This window comes from Ambystoma mexicanum, chromosome 6p (assembly GCF_040938575.1).
Source record: "Ambystoma mexicanum isolate Mex_15411 chromosome 6p, UKY_AmexF1_1, whole genome shotgun sequence".
Lineage (NCBI taxonomy): Eukaryota > Metazoa > Chordata > Amphibia > Caudata > Ambystomatidae > Ambystoma > Ambystoma mexicanum.
In genome coordinates this window covers 600,647,646-600,654,830 of record NC_090935.1, presented here as the reverse complement: position 1 = coordinate 600,654,830, position 7,185 = coordinate 600,647,646, and positions in this window count along the sequence as shown.

Here is a 7,185-nt window from a genome sequence, read left to right as displayed (position 1 = left end):
GATCACACGTTCTGATTCAGGTAAATTTACTTATTGTGAATTCTGAAAGCCAATTCTTTTGTATTGTCTTTTTTTGTTGCCTTTTTTGCCATATAATACTTGCTCTCCAAATGAAATATCAAATCCTTTTATTCAGTTTCTATGGGGAGCAATTTTCCTAAAACAGGGGTTCCTGGTAAACACCAGAGCAATTTAAACCATAGACCGATGGTATGTGTTATTAAAAAGGGTGAATGGACCGTGGTAATTCAATTCAGTGAATTCTCCTGTATACTACGACAAGGAGCATTTGGAAGTTTTCTAGACTCTAAGCCTAGTATAATGAAAACATCATGATCCTCTCCCTTTATGTCTTGGGAGGATCAAACTGTGATTTGGTACAGAATTGTTTGTCTTGGCAGAAATATATTAAAACAGAGTTGAGAAGAAGAAAAGAAGAAAAAAGCCGACCGGTTTCAGTGGTAATGGGTCATTGGACCACTTTCATCAGCGCTAATAAAGGACATGCACTAGGTGGTGTGCGGTCTTCGTGAATTTTCAGCTTAGTCTGGCCTGACTGTTTGTAGGAGGCCCCACCTGCATGTTATGGAAAGAGCGAGGCGAGGGGAAAAATGGGAGGGAGCAGGGCCATCTTAAGCACTTTTGGGGCCCTGGGCACAGACACCTTTGGGGGCCCCCTCCATCAAACCAAAGAAATTAAGGGATCCAGAATATCTGGTCATGCCCCCATCACGATCACAACACATAGCTTGACAGGTTGCCTTGCAATGATTAAAAAAGCCAGCGGTACTCCCTTTCAGTCCCCTTACCCTCTTCATTCTTGCTGTAATGAGAATGATAAATAAGTAGCATTTTAAGGCCAACATCAGCAGTCCACGACAAGGCTACTTGCATTCTAGCATAGGTACAGGTCATTTTTCATCATTAGCAGTCACAAGCAGTCATGGTTTAAATTCAGGACACAGATCGTATGTAAAAGGTGACGACTCAGATTAGCCACCTCACAGAATGCAAAAGTGCTCTAGTGTGGATACAGGAGACCAATTGGAATCAAGGAGAAAGGTACACCTACCATAACAGATAGTGGATGAAGGTTAGAAGCTACTAGTAAGGTACACGTGGCTGCGGTGTGCAATTTGTCAATGTTCGCTATTATAGAGGACACAACACTATAGCCAGTGAAACCATGAGTGAAGCTGTTTTGAAGATCATGCCATGAGAACAAAATCACTCCGAAGGGTGACAATTGTGAATGATTTAGGGACTGGCAATTTAGGGATTCAATGTAAGATTGAATAAAATGGTCAGGATTACACATCGGTTAAAGGGAGAAACTGGGATTTGCGCCCACTCTGCAATTTCTGCACTACTTGCTTTTCTAGCATGTACCATGATGTAAAATTATCTCATTTTATAGATCTCACTGGGAAAGTGGACAAATCAGATAACCTAACATGACAATTTTGAAAACTAAATATTATAGAAGCGTTTTATGCAAAATGGGAATGATTCTAGTTTAATTATGCAAATCATCAAGGGAAGTATATTAGTACCAACATATGAATGGATCTCAACCTAAGAGATTACATCTGGGTTTCTGCTTTGTATTTTAAAGCTTTAAATTGGACCAACACACGTGCTTGTGAAACTTATATATAAACATGCACAAAAACCTTTAATTTATTTATGTATTGGTCACTTGTTTGGCGCTTATACAATTAGCAAAACTGTTTCAAAGTGCCCACAGGGCAAACAGCGTGGGGACAGGGGAAGGTAGACAATGAATTACAGGAAGGATAAATAATTAAGTTAATAGTGCAAGCAATAATTAGAATAAAGGGAAGGGGAAGACAAACCTGCTATGCCTTGTGAGTGTTCAGAACCTGCAAGTGCAGAGGGTGAATGGTTGAGGAAAAGGTGCTTTGATGCTGATGAAGTGCTCAGGGTAAGTGCTAAGAGAAGAACGTAAGTGCAACCACCATAGGTAGGGTGAGCCCAAGTAGGTGCAGAAGAAAGAGCAGCTAGGATGAGATATGTGGGGGATCAAGGCCTGGAGGACACATAAGGGCCCTGCACATCAGTCACGCTGCTGTAAGATTAGCAGGGAAGAGAAGAGATGGAAGAGGTAAAGAGAAAGGTCTTGATGCTTTTTCGGAACTTAAGGAGGTCCAGCTCAAGACGCAGAGGGAGGCTGTTCGTAGGCTTACGCTACGTGGAGATGACAGCCCACCCAATCAGAACTAGACTGACTAAACACTGCTCCTGTATCCGCACAAAGAATTCACCTGCACCAATGGTTCAGCACTTCTTAGACAAAATCCATGGCCCAAATGAGTTCAATTGGACCATCATCAAGAAGGTGACCATCCCTACAAGGGCAGGTAATCTGTATAACCTTATATACAGACGGGAACAACAATGGATATTTAGGCTGAAAACTGATGTCAACGGCCTGAATGAACCTACTTCCTGGCAGGATCTGGCAACATTGTGAAAACCTTTACTCACCCATGTAGACATGCAGCTATACACATGTGAACCTCACACTTGTTCTTTCTCCTTCTCGTTTGAAAGTAGCTTTGAAATTGTTAAACTTTGGGATCCATTGATCTTTTGAGGGTCATTTACATTTAAGTAGCCCAGAGACCGGTCCTCCCGCCCCGCTATTTAAGCCCCCCCCCCCCTTTTTATGGCAGAATGGGGTACCCGTGTAATCTCAATTTCATTATCAACATTTAAGTTTTTTAACTATCACACGGGGACAGTAATGGAATTCTCTTGCCACCTTGTTATGGTCATTGAATTTCATCATGCGACACAGACTCCTTATCTTAAGACCATAGATTGGTATTCATTATATATCTTTTCTACTGTCAACTTTATTTTTGATTTGTCACCCCAAGCAGAATTTCATCTCTCACTGAGGTTTCATCACTTTAAGTAGGGGCTATATTACACACATGACCATTTGCGGATGGAAACCCTTGTGGTCTTCCTGTATAATCTAGAGCCTCACTGAATAGTGCATTAACATCTACAAAGATGGCGTAGTGACAAGCCAAACCCTTGTTTGTGTCTATTATTTCTCTCACGTTATACGGATACACGTGACACCATGAAACGAATAAACACATACAGCGACTTCCGCGCGGTACGTTCAGCATTGGGAAAACCACCTGCGCTGCTTATACCAGCCGCACTCTGGCGTATGAAGGAAGCAGTAGAAGATGAAAGGTTAGTCCCGTTGCCACGATTAGTTTCTATTCTGTTGGTTTCATTTAATATTCTTCACGTTGAGAAACCACTACCACCATATGCAAAAGCACCTAGCTTGGTGAAATCAGCATGTCCTATTGAAAGTTTCCCTTTATGGCACAGCTGCTGTGATACAGTTTTCCTGCTGCAATAGGGTTCCCATTTCCTTCCTAGTTGTCCCTATGAGACTGCGCTGCACCAAGTTGCAATGCAATTCCAAATAACGATGTGTGTAGGGTCGTACTCGATATGAGCTGACCTTTGTATGTGTATCTAGCTAGTACATGTTTTCTAACATGTTTTTAAAGAACAACAAGTACAATGACATTTGTCGCTTTACTGCCTGTAACCTCGAATCATAGTCCCTCTTGCTTATCCCTCTAAGTTACATGGCATGCATAGTTTTTTGAGCACTCCTGTTTGGGAGCCTGCGATCACCCTTCCAAAAATAGAAGGACCGCCATACGAGGGAATATTATGATGAGGGTAAGATATAACATTGCCTCTTTTGGCGTTTAGATAATCACTAAGGTTTTTAGTTGAAGACCAACTATAGACTTCTCTTTCCCCCCTCCCATTTTTCCATCACCCTGCTCTTTCCATAACATGCAGGTGGGCCCTCCTACAAACAGTCAGGTCAGACTAAGCGGAACGAAAATTCACAAAGACAGCACACCACCTAGTGCATGTCCTTTATTAGCGCTGATGAAAGTGGTCCAATGACCCATTATCACTGAAACCGGTCGGCTGTTTTTTCAACTCTGTCTTGACAAAAATACACTAAAACAAAATATTCTGTAGCAAATCACAGTTTGATCCTCCCAAGAAATAAAGAGAGGATCATGATGTTTTCATTATACTAGACTCGGAGTCTAGAACACTTCCAAATACTCCTTGTCATAATATATAGAATTCACCGAATTGCCACAGTCCATTCACCCTTTTTAATAACACATACCATCGGTCTACGGTTTAAATTGCTCTGGCATTTACCAAAAACCCTTGTTTTAAGAAAATCTGCTCCGCATAGAAACTGAATAAAAGGATTTGATGTTTCATTTGGAGAGCAGGTATTATATGGCCAAAGAAAAAGGCAACAAAAAAGACAATCCAAAAGAATTGGCTTTCAGAATTCACAAGTAAATTCACCTGAATCAGAATGTGTGATCGATCAGCTACGCAGACCACTACTTAGAGCAAAGTCACAGTGGCCACCAATGGCAGAGTGCTAGTTAGGCAGTACAGCACAAGCGGCAAAGGACAAGGGGTGATCCAGGGCACACCGTGCCACGTTATATATGAGCAGGCAGCAGCCCACCAGCACAGCTACAGGCATGTAATTTACTAGTATAAGCACTGCATGAGGCCTGCAGGAAGTCTATGGAATATCGCAGCATACGCTGCCACAGTTTGCCATTTAAGGGTATGCACTTGCTCTGTCTAGTATCCAGAAGAGGCTCCACAGCAGCGGGCGCCAAAATGTGGGTCAGCCTTATGGTCCAGGAAGGCTAGGGGAGATGCGAGAGTCATGGTGCCCCACCCCACTGGGACAGCGAATCCGAAACTTGCGGCGCTGCGGGGCCATCAACCCCAGCACAAGGCCGACTCACCAGGCCTCTGCTCAGTCACTCTCGCCGCTGGTGTCAGCCCCCGATCGCTGCGACTCCTCAGGCTCTTCCATCTGAGCAGCACGAACTGTCAGCCTTCTCCCCTTGCCAGCATGGGACATTCTACCGTGCCCACCACAGTCACAGCAGCAGAGCACTCACAGCCATCTCTGCAGTACAATGTGTGTGCGTGGCGGATCCGGGGCCATGTAAAGCAAGTCGGAGGCCTGGGCCCAGTTAGAACCTACGGCCCCAAGTAGGTGTCAATCCGCTTGCACTCAAGTCTTCATTTTGGGCATGGCAATTGAAGCCCAAAGAGACCGATGCGGCCGTTAAGAGCGCCAGGGTTGCAGGAGCACAGGTACTAAGCCACCATCTTGTTCCACATGCACCAGCGTGCCCCCAATCTATGAAAATTGACGAGTTGAGGTAACACCATTTATTTATTTTGCATTTATTAAGTGCACACAACCCTCGGGCATCAAGGCACTATATGAACAGTTTCACATATATCAATGATTGCTTAAGAAGCAAGGTATCCACATTGAATATGTATCTCATAATTGAGCAATGTTAGGGAGGAGCCAGCTATTATGGTAACCCAAACCATCAGTGCAAGCGGCTCTTATGAGAATGAAAGGTACAGCAAAAGCAACCGTATGAAAACGACCCACCTAGAGAGTCCTGCCATTCCCCTACCCAGCCGACAGAGTACTCAAAGTAAAATGGTTCCATGTCCAACACTGGCATCTGCTGTTGGATTTTAATTTTCCATGTGTGGTGTCCATTTAACTTCTTAACGGAATCTGTAAGACTTGCAAGTTGACTATGTAAGCATACAAAAATGAAGATGCAGTGGCAGATAAACGTCCTAAAAGCAAAGCTTGCCTGGCTTGAGAAACAGAAGATATACATTGTTACTTTTGGAATCACTGTACGGAAAACTACTAATTAACCCTTTGAATTGTCCCAAACTTCTGATTAAACTTTTGTGAAATCTGTTTGAAATAAAATAATCTAGAATACTGAGGCTATATTTCAGATAATATAGGCAGAAATAAATAATAGGAATGAGAAAATCATGTCATTGAATCATAGCAGTATATGGTAATTTATGGACAATAACAGACAAATGACAATATTGAATATACATTTTCTCATTTGCGATTTAACACCCATTGGGGGAATAGCTACATTCACAATGTAATAACATGTATTAAGTTAACATGACCGGTCTTATTCCATCACCAAAAAATATAATGGGACTGGTTGCCATGTTTGAATCATTTTATTTGTATACTATTCATTCATATAGTGCTTTCGCCAAAGTTCTGGACAAAACCAGATGGTACAATAAATGATAAAACCTCAAAACTCATCTCTTCATCTAAAAAGCATTAGCTACAAGCTGGCCTATATTTGTGGCCGTCTTTCTTTTTCATCTGCACCCAGATGCAATATTGCTTTGCCCGGTCCCCCATGACTGGTTATGCGCTATACACATTTACAAATAGACGATGAGGAACGAGTAATTTGGGAACTGCAAGTAGAAACGGACCTCGTGAACTAAGGGAATTAGATGGGCCATATAGAGAAATCAGTGAGGAGCAGAGGAAGGCAAGTCCATGAATACATTTGCAAACCATACAAAGAGCATTTAAGGGTAGGTGAGATTGAAAGTAAGCTTGGACTGGTACTGAAGCGTGGCGGAAATGGGTCACGAAGAAACAGGCAGCACAGAGAAGGAATGGAGGAGTTAAAGACTGAGCGGAGTGGGGTTACTTGATAGGCTAGGAGTGTAATAAGTCAAACAGAGCAGTAGTCTAGAAGGAAACAAGTAGTTTGGTAGCATGAATAGAAAGGCATGCTTTACGGATGTTAAAGAGTTGAAAAAAGAGGAATCAAAATAAATGTCAAGGAGTGGAAAGAGATGGAACAGTAGAAAAAGGGAAGAAAAGAATCAGTTTGAGGCGGTAAAATGAAGGAAGGGCGTATGCATCGAAGATTGTATAATTGAAAGGCAGGAAGAGATGGTGCTATGGAGAGAGTCTAAGAGGAGAAGGAAATATAGATTTGGGAATCAGCATAAAAGTGAGACGATAGACCAAATGAGGAGACAATAGAGTAAAGAGAAGGACCCAGAACTGAACCCGGAGGACGACAGTGTAATAGAGAGAAAGTAGTAGAACGTTTGCCAACCCATGAAACAGAAAAACATTGGTTAGTTAAATAAGATTGTAACCAGTGGTGAACAGAGACAGAGAGGGGAGTGTGCAAAATGGTGCCCCCAATGGAGTATAGCAATGAAGTCCAGCAATGGTTG